The sequence below is a fragment of the Dermacentor variabilis genome, unplaced genomic scaffold (genome assembly GCF_050947875.1).
Source record: "Dermacentor variabilis isolate Ectoservices unplaced genomic scaffold, ASM5094787v1 scaffold_15, whole genome shotgun sequence".
Lineage (NCBI taxonomy): Eukaryota > Metazoa > Arthropoda > Arachnida > Ixodida > Ixodidae > Dermacentor > Dermacentor variabilis.
Window position 1 is genome coordinate 12747938 of NW_027460313.1, and position 24378 is coordinate 12772315.

Sequence of the window (24378 nt, forward strand, 5' to 3'; positions counted from 1 at the left end):
GTCAGTTGAATCTAATACTGCATGTCAAGTGACTGACGTGTTATTCGTTTTATCTAAATATTATGGACTGGCAGTACTTGGCAAGCATTAAACCACAATATTTTTTTTATTACACTTAAGCTGCAGGCGTCTTACATTGCCAGAAAATTTTCATGAAAACAGCCAGGGAAGGCTTGGAAAAAGATCGGGAAATTTTAAAATGGCCACATAGGTATGCTGTCTTGTTATATGTCATACAAAGTTTCCAGAGAATCTCTGAGTTAAATATATTTTTAAAACGTTTCACCTGATAAAAATTTAAGGAAATTGGTTCCATTTATTGAAAAGTAAAAGAAAGTCAAGCTTACTGACAAGGCATTTCTTACTCAATATGTGTTTTTTTTTGCGTTAACTAAACGTCCTGAACCTCGATAGCCTAGAAAAAATTTTCATCTTTCAAAGCACCTTAAATAATTTACTGTAATAGAATTCATTCGAACTATACTATCAGTTCTGTTTCCTAGGAGGTGCATATCTGTCGTGCCATGACACAAAGTGCTCGTGTGGTATTGCGGGTGCTCATGTGGTATACCTAACTTGGAAACCTGTTAGCACGCCCAAGAGGCCTCATTACCTGTAACAAATTAAGTGACCATATCGATACAATCAGCCCATCTGCTTTCCGTTGAAGTTATGGCCAATCACCCATTCATTTAAAAGTATGAGAAAGACATTTAAATGTGTATTAAGCAAAATAAATTACAATCTTAGGCATGATACTGTGAATATTCCAGTCACGTCTTCTGAAAATATCCCTCTGCACGGGCATACTTAACTACCAGCCAAAAAAAAAAGTACAGACAGCCCAACTGGGTAACGTTTCAGCAATAAATATAGAGACCATTTGGGATAAGTACAATAATGCATCATATATGAACTTGTCATAAAAGGGAACATACTGTTGCTGGCACGAGCAGCAGTTGTGACTGTTTAATTGTTCACGATACCATGCAATAAAACATTGCATAAACGTGCTGATTTGTATTGACAAGCAGCCATTAGTCATAGTTAAACCGCATTAAGTATTGACTTAGATGGTTTGAGCAAATATATTAAGCTGCTTAATGGACACACAAAGAATATACACTTGTTATTTTTGCCTCATATTGCTGCATCTACTTATTTGCAGCATACACCTGCAGCACCTTTGGGACTAATGACACAAAGGTCAAGGCCAGCCTGGCGACCATGCTTGCCAAGGAGTAGTGTAAATATTTAATCTGTTTCCATAATAGCATACGACATGAATTTAAGGAATTCATCTATTATTTCGAGCAATAAAAACGGTGAATGCATTGCTGGTGCATTTGTATTATTTTTCGCACTGCATGATTCAGCACTATATAAATTCTTTCTGTTTGTGCAACATATATGAAAGTACAGCTGGTTCAGAAGCATTATTAATCTACTAACGGTAATGCATAAGTTTAGATGAAAAGGAACAGGTGCACATGCATAAATACATTCAATACTTTTTGCTACCGCATGTAAACAAAAATGTAAACTAACTTGTAGATAGCCGCTATGGAGTTATGGCCTTATACACTCTTTGTAGACTTGTCTATAAGATATCTGTGTATATAGATTGCCTAAAGATTTTTAAAAATTCATATTTGTTAACAAATGTCTGCAGAATGTCATAGAAAAAAAGTGTATCGGACTATAAAGTTCTGTTTTTGTAGACTGAAGTCTATAGAATGTCTATAGACTATCTATATACATTTGTATATAAACATTCCATAGACTTCAGTCTACAAAAGTAGAACTGTATATATAGTTCTACTTTTGTAGACTGAAGTGTATAAAATGTCTACGGACAAATCTCATCTGTAGACATTCTATAGACTTCAGTCTACAAAAGTAGAACTGTAAGCCTATACACTTGTCCATAGACAGTCTATACACAGTCTATAGACTCAGACTTCTTATAGACTAGTCTATAAAAAGTGTATGGCCATAAGTCTCTAGACTGTCTATAGGCAGTGTATAGACAGTCTATAGACTCAGACATTTTATAGACTAGTCTATAAAAAGTGTATGGCCATAAGTCTATAGACCGTCTATAGACAGTCTATAGACTCAGACTTCTTATAGACTAGTCTATAAAAAGTGTATGGCCATAAGTCTATAGACAGTCTATAGACAATCTATAGACTCAGACTTTTTATAGACTAGTCTATAAAAAGTATGGCCATAAGTCTATAGACTGTCTATAGACTGTGTATAGACAGTCTATAGACTCAGACTTTTTATAGACTAGTCTATAAAAAGTGTATGGCCATAAGTCTATAGACTGTCTATAGACTAGTCTAAAGAAATGTCTATAGACAGTCTATAGACTCAGACTTTTTATAGACTAGTCTATAAAAAGTGTATGGCCATAAGTCTATAGACTGTCTATAGACTAGTCTAAAGAAATGTCTATAGACAGTCTATAGACTTCATAGACAAATGTCTATAGACTGCCTATGGACTTTCTATAAAAATTTTTGTAAGGGACGGATCCAAATCGGGACTTTTGCAGCGCTGCAGGAAGTAGTCCCGCAGTACTGCTGACGTTTTCTTATGTTCAAAAACACTGTCTTGTTTTTTCAAAGCATAAAATTGGAACAATGCGTAAAAGTCAAAATGTAAGCGACTGATATTTTACTGTTTTCGTTAGTTTACCCTGTTGAGTTGTCACACACTCGAGAAAAGAGCCCATTTGGGCGTCGGACAAAGTCAAGATGGCAAACGCAAAATTGCTGCGGCGTCTTCTTGTCTGTGTTCGTCGCCTAAGGAGTTCCTAAGGAATTCTTACGTATAAGTACGAAGAGAAATATTCTGTAAATTTTAATTATTTATTTATTTATTTATTTATTTATTTATTTATTTATTTATTTATTTATTTATTTATTTATTCAATAACACCACTGAATACGCTGCGGAAGAGGGTATTAGAATTGGGGGAGGGGGGCACGCGAACATACTGTTATAACAATTTCTAAAGAATACAACAAACGCGCCTAAATACGCGACTAAATACGCAGACATGACTATGTGTAGCAAAATCACAGTTTGGATGAAATCAAATTAACAGTATACTAGCAGAAATTCGAACATTGAAGCACCTAGAACTCAGAATATATAAAAGGCAATCAAACAGGATAATTCGAAAACAATATCTACCGGATGGCAAAGGTACCGAAGGAACACAACATAGAATAAAACTCATTCAAAAAGAAAAGAAAAAAAAACTTTCACATTGCACAGAGACATCACATTATGCCATACGTACGCAGGATTTGTTGAAATTTGTCGGGGTGAACTTGATTAGGGAATTTCTGATGGTAGGTTATTCTAGCGAAGTATGAATCTGGATATAAATGACTGAGCGCAAAGATCTGAGTGATACACGCAGGGCTTTGACTTGGAGAGGGTGATGTCGGCGAGAGAAAATGACAGAGCGTGAGTGAAAGAAGCCATCAATCCAAACGCTCGTGATGGCGAAGTTTACGAAAGAGCGATAGGCGCGCGTGTTTGCGGCGTAGTGATAGCGGATGCAATTCGGCACGATTCTTTAAACATGCACCACTATAGTGCGAGGGATAATCTGTAAAGATAAAGCAAGCAGCGCCGCTTACAAGGATTCAAAGTTACGCAAGATGGTGTCCTGGTTCGGATCCCTGGTGGCGCATGCGTATTCGACTTTGAGGTATCGCTAATGCGGTGTATATGGTGGATCTTTTTTGTTTAGGTGTAAACGCGCTTGCTTTAGTCTGTGTTTTATTCAACTTTGCGGGTAACAGATGCAAGTTTAACGATGATGTGATGACGAACATGTTGCATCACATTGCAAATTGACTCCTCAAGAATCTTATTATCAAGAGAGTATGACGTTGCAATACGAGACGTAGAGCGTGAAAATGACATACACTTAGCTTTAGCATAATTTAAGGGCACTTACCAGTCTGAACACCATGTACTCAACGCGTTTCGGTGTGGTCGGAACCCTTCACGGTTAGAGTCAGTAGAAACTTTACGGAAAATGGCTGAATCATAGGCGAACCGTCTTATTCGGCAGGACATGCAGTCAGGCAAATCAATATTATAGACTATAAAAAGCAAAGCACAAAGCACACTCCCTTGAGGAACGCCGGACGCAACTGGAATAAACGAGGAGTTGTAGTCTTCATGGTGCGGGTGTTCTTGTTCAAATTAGATTATTTCGCTAGGAACTATTTTCTTGCCGTCGCCCGACTGCTCCGGAACTTATAATTGCATACCCGCCTCTTTACGGCGCTTCGAGTGAGCGTGGGCAATGTTAGTGGATTTGTCCCAAAATACAAGTGCCACGCAAAGACTACAAAGGGCTTGTTTTGTGCTGTCACGGTTCCAGGAGCCGTGGCCACGCTGTGCTTCGGCGAAGCTGCAGAAACTGCTGGACGCCTGAGAATCGCACGCAGCAGCAACACTGGCGTCATTGAGGGGGTAATGCATGGTATGTGCACATCGGCCATTGGCGACGTTATACTTGGAATCGACCGTTAGAACTCAGTTATCCTTTACTTGGCGCGTGAGTGTTTCAGCTTTGTTTAATGACATTTTGCGATTAACATTTGCAAAACAAGATGGACAATGTTGCACGTTTATCGAATTGTTTTAGCAAGACCTGCTATTTCCTTAGACCGCGGTAAGGGTTTGGAAACGACTGCTTGCGAGCCAGAGAATCTGCAGTGCAGGAAAACATGAGGCAGCAAGGGTCGTAAGACAGAGGGAGAATCGTTGAAAAAATGTAGGGTTTTACGTGCAAAAAGCACGATCATATTATGGTGCACGACGTAGGTGGGGACTCCCTAAATTTGGACCAGCTGGGGTTCTTTAACGTGCACCGAAATATAAGTACACCGATGTTTTAGCATTTCGTGATTAGCAGCCCAATACCATCGACACTAAGTAACAATGGCGGGCGACGGAGAATCGTCGTCAACTGCTAGAACGACATGTTGCTCGTTAACGATTATGCGCGCATTCCCGGTTACCTGCATGCGGAAAAAGCGCTGAATTTGCTCGGCCCAAATTCGCTGAAATTGGCCTGCGCACTTCGACACTCTTCACCGTCCTGGAGCGAGATTGTAATCCAACGAACAGTAGTTTTTATATTTTTTTTTTACTAAATGTGAGACCCACGGGTGTGGTTGGTTAATATTTGACCCTCGCAGTGTCCGGAACTGCCGGCGTGCTGCCCTTCGGCGACGCTGCGGTGGCTGCTCGATGCCGAAGAATCGCACGCAGCAGCACCGCCAAGAGCAGCAATCACTTCGCCACGTCCATCGCATGCTGCAGCTGCTGCACCTCCAGCGAACCAGCGTTGCCGAACGAGGTCACGTGGGGTACTCTTTCCCTAGAAAGAGCACGCGCGCGTGGCCAAGAGATTTATGTTGACGCTTTTGCTTTCGTGATCCAAGACTTTTTGTTCTACTGCTTCTTTAATATATTAATAAATATGGTTTTGATTGTCTATTCGCGAGACGGCTATGCTAAAACGCTGTCGTTATGCGAGAAGAGATGATTTCATGCTGTGCCGAAGTCTCTCCTCTCCTATAGCCTTGCTATCAACAATCGCAAAAGGAGTACAACTGCTGAAATGATTACGGTGTGCTTCGCGGTCGTGTACATGTACCGCGATCTTCTGGTACTCTTGTGCTTAAATGCATCAAACGGTGTTAAGAAAGTAAAAGCAAGAGCAGCACAGCAGTACTAGCGCAACTTTCGCGGTGGGTATCTGGACAACGGTGCCACTCTTAGGATTCGATCAAAATGAATATGCCTTGCAATAGCGCCGGCGACCATTCTTAAACTAAATATGTGCCGCATAAAGCAGTACGTTAAAACTTCGTTAGAGATTTATTTGGTAATAAGTCAGTTAGGGAATTTGATTTCTCGCGCAGATATCAGCCTCTACCATTATTCCAGTTGAAGGATTGGAATTGCGTTACAATGCCGCAGGCAATTTTTAAAATTTTACATACTGTATAGCCTAAAATATAAACCTGCCATAAAGCCCCCAAGCCCCTGCAGTTCTTAAGTGAGTCCATTAGGGTTCCGCACTTTTGACATGCGCACCCAGAATAGACTGGCCTATAACGAGGCCTGCTTTTCATTTGCGCTTCTGCGTTCTGTACATGCAATTGTGTGAATGCTGTATTATGCTTCAGCTCGGATGTGTAATAAAGAGCGTTGTGGGGTACGTCGCGTTTTATGCGAATGCGATGAAACGCTGATATATGTGGGAAGCATCATCTGAGTGGAAAGCGCGGACCAGTTATTATAGCATTAATCATTACAAAGATCAGCAATGCTTGTTGTGTCTGAAGGTGTAAATTGAAAGTGTCACAATAAGTGATGCGCGAAGAATTCACACCCTGTGTTCCGCATGCACAATCAAAACTGCCGCAGCACGTGAGGAACGGGGGGGTGTCATTTCAGCTTCACTATCAGAAGCGCATATGGGTAATCATATCATGAGAAGCGAACAAACAATAACATCAAGGAAAACGTAGGGGATATTACTTGTACTCACTAACCGAATTAAATAGATTATTGGAAATAAATGTGGCTGAAAAACAAAGTACCGAAGGTGGGGAACCATCCCACGTCTTCGCATTATGCGCCCCATGCTCTACCAGATGAGCTACCGCAGCGCCGTTTGCCCATCTACATTCTCGGGTATTAATGTGTTACTACTAGAACTAATCCTGGGAGTCTCAGCCAGCGCCAACACTCGCCAGCCTTGGCGGCGTATGTGGCACACCCTTTCTGCCAGAGGCGTCACGAGCACGTGATCTTTTTGGGTGCAGACAACGCATGCTACCTTAAGGCATCAATGTTGCCGGATTCATGACGCTTTTTATGTAACAAACGAGAATTAGTAATTAAGAATTATCATTTCTTTAATTCAATCAGTGAGTACAAGCAATTTTTCGTACGTTTTCTTTGGTGTGACTGTTTGGTGGCTTCTTATGATCTCATTATTCAAAATCAGTCGCCTCGGTTAACCTCCTTTCTTCTCGTTTATTATATAACGAAAGTCTCGACTCTCCAAGTCAACATTAAAGGCAACATTGATGCCTTCAGGTAGCATGTGTGGGTTTATTGACCAGTTGCCTTCACGCAAAAAAGATCACGTACTCGTGACTCTTGCGGCAGAAAGGATGTGCCACATCCGCCTGCAAGGTTTGCGAGTGGTGACGCTGGCTAACACTCCCAGGATTAGTTCTATTAGTAAAACATAAATAGCCAAGAAAGTAGATGGGCAAGCGGCGCCACGGTAGCCTAACTGGTACAGCATGGCGCGCTTAACGCGAAGACGTGGGATCGTTCCCCACCTTCGGCATGTTGTTTTTTCATGCACATGAATTTCCAATAACCTATTATTTCTTTAATTTATATGGTGAGTACAATTAATTTCACCTATGTTTTTCTTGGTGTCATTGTTTGTTGGGGGGGAGGACTTCTTATGATATCATTATTAAAATATCGGGACCCTAAGTTAGCCTTCTTTCTTGTCCTTTATATGGGTAATAGGTGGTTCATTTATGATGCCAATCAGGACAAGATTCTGGAGCTGAAGAGATAGCACAGCGGTATGAGACTGCCGTCTGGAAAGACCTCAATTTGATAATATTTAATTGCCGCAGTATAATAAATAAGATTGACGCATTTGCTGTCTCGGTTTCTTCTTTTAAGCCTCGCGTTGTAATCGGCACTGAATCTCAGCTACATGGATCTATTCGCAATGCCGAAAATTCTCCCTCACATTACTACGCCTTCCGCGCTGCTTCGCTACAGCCCGGACGGGAAACTCCGAGCCGAAGAGGTCGCTGTCACGCATCGCCTGGCGGCCATCTGGCCTTCCTGGCGAGCCCATGAATTAGCTGCCCACTCTGACGAATAAAGTTGTCTCTCTGTCTTGCACTCTGATCAGAATACACACAGGTGCCTTCAGCCTTGTCCGCTTTCGGCGTCTTTCGAATCTTGCGAATCCGCGCGGCGTAAATTCAAAACCAACACTGGCGGTTGTATGGCCATTGCCGCTGTGTATCCCTCTCATTTGCCGAATAATCGTGCACGTTTTTGAGCAGGTAATTGTGTTTTTTTTTGTGAACAACAAATTACGGCTTTATAATTGGGGGACACGTCAACAAACCACAAGTTTTATGGTAAGACAGTGGTTTTATGGTAGGAATTTGTAAACGGGAACGCTTTGTCTATAGAATTTGCGGAAATCACAGCCTCAAATATTCTTAATCAGCGTGTGACTGAAACCACGTGCCAAAGGAACACGACACCTCCAATGCTCGACTTCTTCTTGGCAAACCCTGGACCGCTTGTTTCGAATGTCGAAATAATTCCCGGTATATTGCCATCATAATTTCTTGTTCCGCATGGATTGCAGTTCGCCACCAAAGCACCATATATAGGGGGCCCAGGAAGGTTTACCTTTATGATAATGAAGACAACGCAGCAATAAAATGCGAACTAACATTGTATTTGCCAAAGTTCTTGAATACAGTGTATTCCAGAGATTGCGATGGCATGTGACTGCTCTGACAACTAAATTCATTGTGTTCATAAACGCTTTTGTTCCTTCTGAAGTCATAACACGAAACGGGCGTCAAGACAAGCCTTGGATGAATAACGATGCTAGAAAGCTAATTAAAAAGGACATTGCCATCGTTTTTCCTACAGGAGAAGTCAGAAGCCACGGGTGCGTGAAATTATGAGGACACTTAATTAGGAGATTGACGCAAAGTTAACGTTACCTTTAAAAAAAGGCTTTTTCGATTCACATGGCTTAACACACCATAAACACGACGGAGCGGTGAAAATTTTTCAAGAATAGTGGCCGGGAGCAGGAATATATTCCGAGGTTACAGTCAGGCAGTACTACATACAGTAGCAGACAACTATAAGAAGGCATGCTGTTTTATTCGTTATTTTCCGTCTGTGTTCACACACCCCTACTATGGCTCCAGTACAGCGTTACACGGAGTTAAGGCTGGAGCATATATCTGAAGTTCACTTTAACTATATGAGTGTCGCAAAATTACTTAGAGGGCTAAGTAATTCCAGCCACGGTTAATTTACCCGTTGCTTTCCTTGGCTTTAATGTCATTTCGCTTTATATCATCATATTATATATATATATATATATATATATATATATATATATATATATATATATATATATATATATATATATATATATATATATTCGTTCAAATGTGCAAATTAGGTTGTTTGCGGACGACTGTGTGCTTTTTAGAGCAATCACTTCAACAGATGATCAAATTGATGTAAATACTTCTCTAGCTGGCATTAATGGTTAGTGCAAATTGTGGGGAATGCGGCTTAACGCTGAAAAGGTAGTCTTTCTTCGCTTTACTCCTCAGAAAACTCCACTAACCTTTAGTAACACGATAGGTTCGTTGCCTTTGAATGAAGAAACAAAATATTGGTATTTCGGTGTCACAATTACTAATAATTTATCGTGGAATTTACACATTGATAATGTGTGTTCCTTGGTCTCGCGTAAATTATATTTTTTGCGACATAAACCTAAAGATTCCCCACGTAACGTATGTATGCTTGCTTATTATTCATTAATTAGACCGAAACTTGAATATGCATGTGTTGTTTGGTACCCGTTTACTATACAAAATATTAAATGTCTCTAAAGGGTATAGAACACAGCCGTGCGATTCATATTTTCAAAATTCTCATGATATGACTCTCCCTCACAAGTAATGCGTGATAATGGCATCGAAATCCTTGAGCAACGAAGGAAAAACTTTAGAATTCGATTTCTTTCCAGTTGCTTTTGAATGTAGATTTACCAATTATTCCTGCATCCTATCTATCTAGTTCAACGTCTAGGCTTACTCGACACATTTAGCACGGACGGATGTACTAGAGTATTCATTTTTTCCCCGAACTGTAACAGACTGGAATAACTTGTTGTTGCCTGTTTCAACTGATTGATGCATTAAATTATTGTTGTGTCTAGCCACCCTGCTTGGACCTGAACTAGGTCTGCAGTATGAAATAAATAAATATATATATATATATATTCAGCGTGTTTCAGCGAAACCATTCAAATATCTTTAAAAGTTTACAGTGGCCGATATCACAATTCTAGTTGATGCGATGGTCTACTCGAAGCGGCGGACGAACCTCGCACAAAAAATTGCGATGCGAAATCGACTCATTAATAAAAATTCACTAATTAAGATTTTAACTAATTACGTTAAGGCGCATATTACAATTTACAAATTTTAGCCGTGGAGTTCACAAGGCGGATCCACTTGGACAGAATTTTCAAGACGACACCGGTTTCGAGAGATAAATTCCCGAACTTCGCGAAGAAATGCATATATGCATTGGCATTCCAGTTAATTTGTTCAACAAACGTCGTTTCATGCATTGAAGCACACGCGAATGCGTGTCTACGCAAAGTTTGGGATTTTATATCTCCAAACTGGTGTCAAGCTCTGAATTAGTTTTAAGCGGGTCCGCCTTGCGAAATCCACTGCTAGAATTTGTAAATTGCAATATGGGCAATAAGATAATTAGCTTAGACAGTTAATTAGTGATTTCTCACTAATTAGTATATTTTGCATTTCAATTCTTCATGCTAGCAGTGTCCGCCGCTTCGAGTAGACCGGCTCATAAACTATGATTGAGCTATCTGCCGCAGATAACCTTTAAGGTATTTTAAATGGGTTCGCTGAAACACCCTATATATATATATATATATATATATATATATATATATATATATATATATATATACATATATATGTATAGATATATATATATATATGTCTGTGTGTGGGTAAACGTCGAACAGTGCAAGAAAGCGACGACAAAGCAATAACTTATTTCCCTTTTTTGTGTCTTGGACGCAGCAACGTCAGAAACCGCGCTAAGTGGCTGCCAGTGCAATTATTAAACGTCTCGTAGTTCTCGTACAGACCTCAGATCAGCTAACAACGCACGGGCGTGCTGCCTGAGATACCATTCGCCCCTTCTATTCACACGCTCGAAATCAGCGAGATTACCCACGAATGCACGCAATATGGCCGCGTGGCTGGCCGCTCGAGGCACTTTGCTTTGTATTCGCGCGCTTCTTTCAGGCTCGGAAAAACTCTTCTTTTATAGCACGTGTTGAGCAACCGAAAGCTCTAGTGGAAGTTTTTCGTGTTCTTTTACATGTTTCTCACTGACGCTCTTCATCTAAATATAACATTTGAGAAGCTGATCAAGTAATTAAGAGTAATTATGTGATTAGGCGGAATGGAAAGAATAATCTGTGTACCTCCATGCCACGGCGAACAGCATTACCGTGGTTCGGTCCAGCTACGTGGCATTCGCGTATTTTAAAACATTGGTGCATGATAATTGGGACACCTTGCTGTTTACATGCTGCACAGATTAATTCGTGAAGAAATGCTGAACAATGCTTACTGGAAGCAGCAGGCCGGCTGCTTTTCTATATGCTTTACTGTATGCTTTACTAACCGAAAACCTCTCCGGTACAGACCACATTGCAGCCATCTGTTCAAAAGCTTCAAGGACGTTAGGTTACCTACATCGTAATCTGGGCAATTCATCCTCCAACATCCACAAATTGGCCTATCAGACATTTGTTCGTCCACCAGCTAGAGTATACATAATCCATTTCTTCCCTGCTTGAATCAGTCCAGAATCAGTCCAGAACCGAGGGGCCCGTTTCATCTGATGTAGTTATAGCCACCACTTCAGCGTAACGCAAATCAAACTCGATCATTTCCTCCTGCTTTTCGTTCTTCGCTCTAATATCGCTCTGGTATCCTTGTTTCACAAATATGTTTATAATGCTACACAATCCGCACTGCATATCCAGATCGCCTAAAACACGTCTCACCGATTAAATTACTACTTAAGTTTCGAGCTCATATACGGTACGACACATTATTTTACCTTTTCCGCACTCCTTACGGCCATTCGCTTGTGGAACAATCTTTCTGAAAACATTGCTTCCGAGTCAGATCAAGAAAAATTTCGTCATCCCCTACAAGAGCATTTTTCATAATAGTATATACAAACCATTTTATCTTGTTTCTTGTACTTGGCAGTGTGCTTCGAACTTCTTGCGATGTTTTTATTTCCATTGATGCATTGCTATCTCGCTCTTATCAATTGGTATTTTATGCTGCGTCACGTGTTCACTTGCATGTCATGTATAAATTGCTTTATTGCGTCTTTTTCCCGAAATATCCCCTGAAGCATTGTATTCCTCGATCTGTTCAATTTTCTTGTATTGTACTTTCTAGCATTAGTGCCTTGCGTTAATTTTACTCTCTTTTTTTTCCTTGAAGTGTGCCTTGGTGACATTTTATTACTTCAGTTTCTCCCTTTTCATATTTTGATTTTTCTAGTCATGTTGAAAAGCCCTGCATTGGGACGTATCTTTTGTACCAGACTTCAGAAGGCTGCTTACTCTTCCTCTTTATGCATTTGATATTGTAACCTCCTTACACATTGCCCCCATAGGGCCTTAAAGGTATTTTATATAAATAAATAAATAAATAAATAAATAAATAGGGGGAGCCGACAAAAATATCTTTCCAAAGTGTTCTGAAACTTGTGCTCCGTGAACACCGGCAGAACACAGCAATGATTCCAGCTATACATGCCGTGCCTCCGTGTTATACAACACGTTAAGGGGACACCAGGGAGCCGTATGGTGTCTTCAAAAAAAAAAAAAACATTGATGGGAGCAACTAAGCAATCGTTGCATGCGAATGCGAGAGCATAACGTGTCGCTGAGGTATGTCGCCGAGTTTAATGCAGCGGCAAAATTTTGCCGAGTTTAGCGCTGCTGAGTTATGTTTTGGTGGGTGATGTGGCTTCCTCTGAGGTCGCAACAACGCCAGACGACAAACAGGCCGTTGTGCGATCTCTCAGCTGAGTTGTACAGTGTTTCCCTTGCGTTGAGTGTTATTTCTCGATAACTACACTTGGCCGAGCGATGCCAGTATTATTTTCCGATCCGGCACCATAGTGTCGGCAATAAATTTCTTCATCGGTTTCGTAGGCGAACTTCACCTCATACTCCGGGGGGATGTCGTAGTCGTCGTCATCCGAGGGGCACATTAAGCGCGCTGCATCTTATTCGTCGACGGCGTTGGCGAGATCCCAACAACGCGAAAGGCAGAGTGAGTTGCTGCAGCTCGGCTCCACGGTAAATACACCGGGTAGTGAAGCTTCCATAGGAGCCTATACGCGCAAAAACATGGCGGTATGGATGGATGGATGCCGTCAGTGCGGCCTTTGGAACGGAGTGGTGGGTTGCGCCACCAAGCTCTTCTTATTATATTGCGTAATGTCCTACCTTTGATAACAAAGAAAAAAAAGGAAAGGAGAAAAAAATCACGATGAATTCCCATAACCAATGTTACTGAACCACCATTGTAAGCTTTGTTTTTGCATGCCTCGGTTGTTTGTCGTTTGCCTACTTTTTATTCACCAATCTTCCAATTGCCGCTTACTAATCTCTTCTGCGCACATATTTACGTTACCCCTGCTCTCGCTAAATCCATGTTCTTCAAGGAGGCCTGAGATGCCTAAATCGACCGCTGGACAGATATCTTCACGTTCTAATAAAACGTGCTCCATCGTTTCCAAAGCTTTACCGCAACAGCCACCATGCGTCTACTTCCTTCTTATATCTCGCTTTATAAGTGCGTGTTCTAAGGCATCCCGCTCTCGCTTCGAAAAGCAAGAGCTTCCCTTGAGTTATCATGAATTGTTTCTTTTCCGATTTCGTTTTTTTTTTCCTCTGAAGTAGTTACTCATGGCAGGTTTCTTTTCCAATGCCGCCACCCATGAGATTATCTCAGCCTCTCTGACTTTCGGCTTGATGTTCTTTGTTGCCATGTTGCTCACCATACAGTTCGCATACTTGCTGGAGAGCTTCCTAGTTCTTTTCCTCCACTGTGAATCCATGTTTCTTCTTTCTTTTTGTACAAATACCTGAAAACTCTCCCAGCGCGTTTTAGCTTTTCTCCATATTAGTCAGTAGTTATTCATATTCAATTTTACGTTGAGGTTCTCTCACTTCAGAGCTTGCCCAGCCCGTATCACCCTGCACAGCTTCATTTGTAGTCTTCCCGTGAGCGCCCAATGCGAGGCGTCCCTCTGACCTTTGGTTGCCATCGAGTCCCGATTGCACCTCTGATTTCAAGCTAACAACCGCATTTTCCAATGTAAGTCCTGGAACCACCAAACCTTTTCATATACCCCGGAGCACCTCCGACCTATTGTATCCCCATAGCGCTCCGTGTTTCATTAAAGACGTATTTCTCTTCCCGTTTGCTGTTTTTTTTTTCCTGTGTTTCCAGATATCTATCTGGAAATGGTTATATACAGCACATGGTATATCGTTTATACATATACCAAGGCATTTACATTCTTTTTTCCGAGGTATTTCCTGGCCCCGCATTGACACAGTCTGTTCACTGTTTTCATTGAATTCCATAACACATGGTTATTAACGCTACATTTCCGACCTAAATTCTCGCTTTCCTGTCCACCAAAATTAACAAGACGTTGCATATCACTTTGCTAGTTAGCTAGCAACACAATTTCATCCGCATAAAAAAAACCTGGAAGCTACTGCTCTACTGCTACACCCACCTGTTTGCATAAGAGATTAAACCCGATATTACTTCCCTCTAGCGCCCTTTCCATCCTCACCAGGGCACCCCCGCCTCAGTCCCTTGCTGATATCAACTTCCTCCTCGCTCCTCATCCTTTTCTATTCAACGCAAACAATATTTTCTAGGTAAATCTATCTCAAAACCTGTATGCAGTTATCGCCCAAGCCTTCCCCTTCCAGAATATCCCACAAAATTTTGCGATCTACCTTTTCATACGCGCACATAATGTCCAAAAAGGCCACGTATAACGGTGTCTTTTCTACTTATTTCTTCTACTCATTTCATTTCTCATAAATTATCGAGGCGTAAATAATTCTGAAGCCATTCTTAATTTATCCTAAAATGCTGCTATTCTCTGCCTATGCTTCCAGCTTTAATTTAATTGCCTGGATTGCTAACCCATATATTACCTATGTAATGTTGAACTGTCCATTTGAGTGCATTCCATCTTCCTCTCGCTTAACTTAATAAATTAAATGATGGCGTAACTCTTGTGTCGTTTTTCTGTCGCGGGTTTCTGACGATGGCGGGGTGGCTGAATGAGCCAAGTAATCATCTTGCATTAAAAAAGAAAACAAAACAAGAAGCTTCAGGTGTTTTACGTTCCAAACCCGATCGACACATGATGATCACATCAAAGTTTTATGGAATTTTTAAACACAGCCTGTTGCAGATAACGTAATTCTAGTTATTCAGCTTGATTACTCAGAGAGACGGTCATTCCCTGCACGAGAAAAGGAAAGATGATCTCCCGGCAGTATAAGTACTATCGACGTATACACGAATGCAAACGCAGCTCTAAAATAGGTGAAAACAAAAGTCAAGCTCGACGTATACGTAATAGGTAATGTTGTATAATGGGGACACTGAAAGTTGCAAGTTAACTTTAACGACTACATAGAGATAGAAACCGTGCTAACCCCAAAGGTGCACTATCCACTCCTGGCCGCAGCGGTCGCTATTCGATGGGGCAAAGTGCAAAAACATGCGTTTACCATGCATTGAGTGCATGTTAAAGAACGCTACAACGTGCCACGTAATCACATCGTAGTTCTTGCGCTTAAAACCCGTGAATTTAATTTTAGAACGCAGCTCTCAGGTGTTCGTTCCTACGGTGAGCGTCGGCGTCACGGAGCGAACAAGCACATTGAAACATGAAAAAGGGTGACAGCGAAGAGAGCGCAAGGAGGAAAGCGGCGGAGGAGGGCATGGTGAAAGCGGAACAATAAGAGCGTAGTTCCTCGCAAGACGCGCTCTGCGGCGACGATGACAACGCGATGGCGCCGCACTAGCGTGCGTCGTCTGGGAAGTCAGTCTACGACGGCTGCTGTGAATAGCGCCTGTGCGTTACATACGTGCTGCGTCTCGCGATCTCCCGATTAGGGACGCAGTCGCGCTACACTTCGCTCCGTTTGAAACATGCCACATGAGACAGATTGCCCGCGCGAGCCAGTATATCGCGAAATGAAAACACGTATAGAGCTGCACTCAAATTTCGCATTAGGGAGCATCGCAATCTTCGGTGAATTTGTAATATACGAACACCTTCTCCATCGCATCAAATATAAGAGAGAAACTCTAAGAGTCAGCGAGTACACTAATTTTTATCTCGAACCGTCGCTCTCTTATTTGGTCCACTCTACGCGACCGTCACGCGAAATTGTGTAATATTTGTAAATTGAGGCACGTCACATTAACATGATAAGCTATCTAGTTCGACTATACCTTGAATCTCAAACTTACGAGTGCAGATTTTGTTAACGGGTCAACTTCTCATAGTACAAATATCTAACATCAACATGTAAACCCACGCCATACGTTCACTATACCTGCCGTCTCGCCAGCGTCGAGCAATAAAGCGATAATCCCCAACGAGGATCGGAAGCGGGCTAAGTGTGGCAAAGAGCGTAGCCTTGGCGGCGGTCAAACGGAGAGCCTTTCGTTGTTCGCCGCAAAGAGCCGCTTGTCGCTCCAGGGTGACTGACACGAACCACAGTATTCGCTGCTCTACAGGGATCTGGCAGTACGGAGTTATGCGGGGAAGTTTCGCGCTTGACGACTCGCGTGTTGGCCTCATCAGCTTCAGTGAGTTTCTACGGAGAACCCACCCCTGAGCGACGACGAGTCCGAGGGTTTGGGCTGTCGTGCTCGAGCCTGAAAAATGGCGGGACGTGGAATGTAGGAGGGCGGGGCAGCGGAGTTGCCCATCGAATAGAAGCTGCGCACATGCAAGAAATCTTGAATTCAGATCTGCAATGTTTACTCGCGACGAGGCGGCACGGGGTGAACTTCTAATACAAGTGCCTCAACGCATGGCCAATAGCGTTTAGACTCGGGCACTGCAGCCGCAAGGCACGCGGAAGGCTGCCGATTGGGAAACACCGCGGAGTGTCGCCTCCGATCCCAGCTTGGCAGCAACCGAGAACATAGGGACAGCGGCGCAGGAAGCCTCGCAACTGCGCCAGCGAAATCATGCAGAAACGAAGATGCCGAATGAAAAGAATAGTTCTAAAAATGAAGAGTGCGACCAATGGTAACAAAATTATTTTTAAAGATATGCAGATCCAACACATTGTCGGGAACAAGAACCATATGCAATGCATTATGCACGTTGCTGGCTATCCAGCTTCGTTTGGTGCAGCGCAAAGCATTGCCAGGTGGAGCAACGTGTTTATGTAATGTGAGAAGTTGTTAAATTACGCGAGTATGTGTGACCATGGCCGCAATATGGCACCGATGACAGTGACGACGATCGCATGACGGTGGTGACGGCATTATTTATGCCCCGGCCTTTGGACGTGACTTAACGACATGCCTATTCCTGGACCCTATATAGGGAATTAAGCGAAAGAAACAGGGACTATTAAGGTATCTGCTACGAAGTGTTATACAATCGTACGTACCTAAACATATATATCTTAGGTGGTTTATGTTAAAATGATTAAACCATTTGAACTCCGGCAAGGAAACGTTAATACCTGTTCGACCTCCATTGAATATGAAGGTGGCATATAGAAGTTCGCCCGCCTTCTGCGTAGTGTTAGCTGCCACGCGGAAACAACTGGGGATAGTGGAACGATCCAAAAGCGGCATAGTCTTACACGACATCTCAAAGTGTCGTCTGCTACGACGGAAGAATGCGAGAAACTGACACGTGACGTAAGGGCGAGACGACTAATACAGCTAGCCGGGAAGTTCGCTTTAGCACGAGAAGTATAGACAGCCACCGTACTGTGAGTGGGCGCTGCGGCACCAGTCTCGCACACCACCTATAGACCTTTTCTTTTTTTCACGGGCGCCGCCATATTGCGCAGGCAGCGGCGCCATCTATTAGCACTCTGATTTCACCGCCATGCTGACTTCGGAGAAGTGCGCTGTCTTGTATGCCAGGTATACGCTCTGCGGCGGTTGTTTTGGGGTTGCCGTGGCCTACTTAAGGCTCACTCACAGTAGGCCGACCCGACCCCGATTTCAGTCTTCCAACTATCGGCGGCAGGGTTTTTTTCCTTCGAGTCAGCGCTTCTGTCACACTGCACCGACGCCGACCAATCTGCCGACGGCCTGCAGATTGTTCGGCATCAGCACACTGCGACAGAGGCGCCGACAAAAAGGAAAAAAAAAACGCTGTCACCGACAGTCGGCAGACCAAAATCGGGGTCGGGTCGGCCTACTGTGAGTGAGCCTTTAGCAATACGTGGCGTCTTCTAAGTTGAAAACGATTCTGTGATAATTATGAAATGATTTATCTGGACACGGGCAGATTTGCTGCCGCTCATGAGGCGGACGGAGCACAGATCACGTGGGCGTGCGCTTGATCCTCCAATCAACGTCCGGCCGACTAGTTGGCTGTGTATTCATATACACAAAGCAACGAATGGTGGTGTAGTTTTATGCAGTACATTGTAGAAAAAGGTACCATATCGCAGTTGTTTATGTAAATGTCATTGCCCGCGTTTGTAAGCTATTTGATGCAGCGTTTTCTCTCGATAATGTCGTAGAAAGAATGCACTGCTGCAGCAAAGCAAAATGTGAGGGGCAACATTTTTTCTTTATGGTTACATAAGGCTCCCCTTTTCACTTCCCTCATTTCACGGTGACCACTGCTGATTATAATAAATTTTGGGGTTTAACGTGCCAAAACCAGCACAGCATTATGAGGCACGCCATACTGGAGGGCTCGGGAAATTTTGACCCCCTGGCCCCTGGGGATGTTCAACGTGCACCAAATGCACGACACACGGGTGTTTTTGCATTTCGCCCCCATCTGAATGCCGCCACCGCGGCAGGCATTCAATACCGCGATCTCGCGCAGCGCAAGGCCATAGCAGCTAAGCCACCGTGGCAGGTTGATCACTCTTGTCTACATTTCGGAGATTGTGTGCTACTGGATGTGTACGAGTTTTTTTTTTTGTGTTGTTCCTTGGTCACTTGAAATATATAAAACCTGCAGTAGCATATGCCGAGCCTTTCTATCGGCTAAACTCTTCGGTTTCGGTAAAAATTTTATTCACAAGCGGCCAAGTATTATCACAAGCTGGTTAATGTATACAGTTGCCTAGGGATATGTTCTTGAAGTACGAAAGCTTTGTGCACGATTGGCCGGCATAGGCTATGCGGTGCAAATAACGCAACACGAGATTGGTCATTCAAGAGGCTATTCGATATGGTTGCTATTGAAATGGTTTACAAAAATTCACACGCCGCGGTTGGTGTATGCGCGTCGGACGCTTGCGCTGCCAGGACTAACTGTATACTTACTGCTTAGCCCAAACACTACACAGTGCTTGCCCAACTACACCTTGTACGAGCTGACATTACGCAATTACTTAGCAGAATCAGCTAAAACATCACTAAATCATTTTGCAGCGTGCACGTGGTGACGACACATTCAAGCAGCATTGCGCCGCGGCAGACATGATTTCCTGTGCGCTGGACTGCACACCTAAACTTGACGACGAAGGTAAGCCGCATATACTTTTGTTTCGAAGATGATGTACACCCTTCGGTCTGGATATAACACGGACGAGCATTTTCACGGCTGGAAAGTCGCGAAAGCACAGCGCCACTCGTGCTTTCCGTCAACACATAGTGACATCATCGGTGCGAAGCAAGTAAGTGATGAAAAGAAAGAATAAGATAGAAAAGACTGGTGCGATAGAAATTCGCCTCTGTGTCTTTAGCTTTTTTCCGCCGGCATTACGTCACCACACTTTGAATGTCTCGAAGGCAAAAGACGTTCTGATACGGTAATTTTTCTACGGAAAGTCCTTTGCGTGTATTTACTTTTCTTATAGGTAATGAAAGAATAGAAATTGCAACTTAAATGAAGGCAAGAGTAGAGAAGCGTAGTGATTTATTGAATACAAAATGAAACACTTTGAATCAGAGCAGACACGTCGGCTGTCACAAGTCTGCAGATTCTACTTTTATAGATCTCGTGTGCAGCCTGGTGAATTTAGATGCCGCATTTGTAGAGTCAAAAGGCGATGATTTCATTATTCTTACTTTGTAAACGCATTTGCTGTATGTATCTGCTTCTGCAGTGTACCGCCATCATTGAAGTCACAATTTCAATTCTCCCATTGCGAAACCGAACTTCCCAACTAGTTGTTTGAGTGGTCTGGCGCTTGCGTCATCATGTGCCAGTTTGCCGCATTCTTGCCTCGAAGCAGGCAGCACTTTGAGATGTTGTGGAAGACTGAGCCGCTTTTGGTATCGGCCCGCTATCTCCAGCTTTGTGCGCGTAGCAGCTAACACTATACGTAGAACATTGGCGTAGACAGGGTGAAGCTTTGAGAACTCGACGCCCCCCCCCTCCCCGAAATTTTCTGATGAAACCTCTTCCCCTTTCCCGCGGAACAGAACCTTTCTGGAGGTGCGCTCCGAACGAGTGACATGGATGAAAGGGAAAGATTGATGTGAAAGCAAGGCGAGGGCTAGTAGCGGTCCCAAAGGGGAGGAGGGGGTTGTCATGTCACCGTACCTATATTATAGTAGAGTTTGCTTGCCTTTCCACGTGACCTTTTCCATATCTCCCCTTCCCTTCCCCCTCCTTGTATAGGAAGTAGGAGCGAAGATTGGCAAGGCTGTTATTCACTCGTTTCGCGATAGCGTCAGTTCTACCCATTCTGTGCCTCCTCTTTTCCCTCCTTTTGGCCATTACATTGACACGTGTACTTATCTTTATCGGGCGAACACGTTTCGCCGCTTAACAACTGTAATCGCACAGCGAGGGACGCGCCTGCATGTATCCGACGTTTCTGGAAAGTTATCGATGCTTCTACCCGGCTGTGTGCTGTCGCCGAACCTTGTGTTATCTGATTTCATCGCGTAACGTGAATTGTGTAGAACTTTGTGGAAGGCACGCGGGTCCGAACGATTAGTCTGGAACATTCGACGACTGCTATATAAAAGCCGACGCGCTTGACCCGCTGATCACATTTACGACAATCGCCGACTGTGTTCGCCGCTCTCGTTGTGCTTTAAGTGTAGCCTGTTCTGTGGGCACAGGTTCGCCCAATAAAAGCTAGTTTTTGCCTTTCACAGTATTGCTACTGTGTTCTTTGACGTCACGACCACGTGACATCTGGTGGAGGTGCTTGTGCGTTCATGTACCGAACGCCCCCGTAAAGCCACGATCCAAGCCCGAAGCCCGAGAACAAAACCAACGTCGTCCAAGACCAGCGTGCTAGCCGCCGACTGCAAGGACTGCCCCCAGAGCACGGACTTCTACCTGAGACGAGCAGGAAGATTGCCACCAAGTCCACCCCAATGGCAGCCCCAGCATCCCCCGTCGTGCTGCAGCAGCCCAGGGAGCCCCCCACTTTCCGCGGTTCAACATTCGAGGACCCGGAAACCTGGCTTGAGACGTACGAGAGAGTCGCTACCTTTAACAACTGGAAGAGCGACGACAAACTTCGATATGTCTTCTTCGCTTTGGAAGACGCAGCCAGGACGTGGTTCGAGAACCGAGAAGCCACCTTAACGACCTGGGAACTTTTCCGAAGCAGCTTCCTGCAGACATTCGCAAGCGTCGTACGCCGAGAACGAGCCCAAGCGCTATTAGAAACCCGGATGCAGCTACCTAATGAGACGACCGCGATCTACACGGAAGAAATGAGCCGTCTCTTCCGCCACGCCGACCCTGAAATGCCCGAGGAGAAGAAAGTCCGCCTGCTGATGCGTGGTGTGAAGGAAGAACTTTTTGCAGGAATGGTACGAAGCCCACCGAAGACCGTCGACGAGTTTCTTCGCGAAGCCACCAGCATCAAGAAGACACTCGAGATGCGAAACCGGCAATTCGACCGCCGCACGAACTCGACAAACTACGCCGGAGTTCAATCACTGGCCACCGACGACCTGCGCGAGACTATCCGAGCGGTCGCGCGGGAGGAGCTACAAAAGCTGTTCCCACCATCACAGCCTCCATTGGCTTTGATTGCCGACACCGTGCGTGAGGAGCTCCAACAACAACTTGGAGTAGCTCCTGTATCGCCCCAGCCTGAGCCGCAAGCGATGACCTACGCCGCCGTCGAACGCCGTCAAGGTCCCCCTCCGCGACCGCGCCAGGGCCCTGTCACGCCGCAGTTCCGTCGTCCGCCGCCGCCACCGCCAGCACGACCACCCGTCGCCCAGCGCACCTACGCGAGGAAGGCGGACATTTGGCGCGCTCCTGACCACCGCCCGCTCTGCTACCACTGCGGAGAAGCGGGTCACGTTTACCGACGATGTCCATACCGGGAGATGGGACTGCGAGGTTTCGCCGTGAACGCTCCGCGCCCGCAGCAAGGTGAACGCCCCCGCGATATCGCCGATTACTTCGCCACTTCTCAGTGGAGCTCTCGACGACCGTCGCGTTCGCCATCACCAGGCCGCTACCTGTCGCCGAAGCGCCGACCATACACTGGCCCAGCCCGAGGCCGGTCAGCGAGCCCATATCCGGAAAACTAAAAGCAGCAACTGATGGAGGTGCGGTTGCTGTTCGTCGAACTGACGAAGATCCTCCGCCGCCGACGAAGACACTGAAGAAACTACCTCGACGACACAACGACACGTCGCCGTCCCGACGAAATCAGGAAGCCAAGACTACACCGATGAAAGACGACGACGCCACGTTCCAGCTTCAGTTCAACGCGACGCAACCGCGATCCGACGCCAAGACCCAACTGCAACGCCAGACAAAGAACCACCGACCTCGACGTACTTCTCGACGGCCACGCAGTCACTGCCTTAGTCGACACAGGGGCCGATTACTCCGTAATGAGTGGACACATCGCCGCCCAGTTGAAGAAGGTTAAGACTGCATGGGAGGGCCCCCAAATTCGGACCGCTGGAGGACACCTCATTACGCCGACTGGAATCTGCACGGCAAGAATTACCGTTCATGACCGGACTTACCCTGCCACCTTCGTTGTCCTCCAACAGTGTTCCCGGGACGTCATTCTCGGCATGGACTTCCTGAATCAACATGGCGCAATCATCGACCTGAAGTCGAAATCGATAATGCTGTCACAACATCAAGCGATACCGCCGGAGAGCTGTCGTAGTCACCACGCCTTGAGTGTGCTTGAAGATCAAGTGAGCATCCCGCCGCGCTCCAGCATTATTATTTCCGTCGGCACTGAAACACCCGCTGACGTAGAAGGCGTCATCGAGGGCGACCAACATCTACTGCTCGACCGTGAAATTTGCGTCGCAAGAGGGATCGCTCGACTCCACGGAGGGCAACTGGAAGTTATGCTAACCAACTTCAGCCAAGAGTTCAAGCACATCAACAAGGGCACGACAATCGCATACATCGAGAAAATTGTGGAAACCAGCAATGCCTTTGTCCTCTCGGATTCAGCCGCATCTACCCCGATGAGAATTGTCCCCGAACCAGACTTCGACGTGAATCCAAGTCTTCCTATGAGTAAGCAGCAACAGATCAGAAGTCTTCTCCGACGATACAAAGACTGCTTTTCGACGTCATCGAGGATTCGACAAACACCAGTTGCAAAGCATCGCATAATAACCGAAGAGAGCACTCGACCACTCCGCCAGAGCCCTTACCGAGTTTCGACGCGAGAACGTGAAGCTATTAGGCAACAAGTCGACGAAATGCGGCGCGACGACATCATCCAGCCGTCGAAAAGCCCGTGAGCCTCTCCTGTAGTCCTGGTAAAGAAAAAGGACGGAGCCCTACGCTTCTGCGTCGATTATCGTCGACTGAACAAGATCACGAAGAAGGATGTGTACCCCCTTCCACGGATAGACGACGCATTGGATCGGCTCTGCAACGCTAAATACTTCTCGTCGATGGACCTCAAGTCTGGCTACTGGCAAATAGAGGTCGACGAGAGAGATCGCGAAAAGACTGCCTTCATCACGCCAGACGGCCTCTACGAGTTCAAGGTCATGCCATTCGGACTTTGCTCGGCGCCTGCAACGTTTCAGCGCGTCATGGACACGGTGTTAGCCGGACTGAAGTGGCAGACGTGCCTTGTTTACCTGGATGACGTCGTTGTGTTCGCCGGAAATTTCGACGAGCACCTTGGGCGGCTTGCGACAGTGTTAGAAGCCATCAAGTCATCAGGGCTCACTCTGAAGCCGGAAA

The 24378-nt window shown here is 44.8% G+C and overlaps 1 protein-coding gene across 1 annotated transcript in view; it reads left to right on the forward strand.

The window, feature by feature from the left end:
- LOC142567907 (uncharacterized) overlaps positions 1-5541 on the forward strand; it is a 121952-nt gene extending 116411 nt beyond the window's left edge. The window contains exon 4 of the mRNA XM_075677998.1: positions 5241-5541. The gene's annotated coding sequence lies outside the window, so the exon portion shown is untranslated. The remainder of the gene's footprint in view (positions 1-5240) is intronic.
- Positions 5542-24378: the final 18837 nt, after the last annotated feature.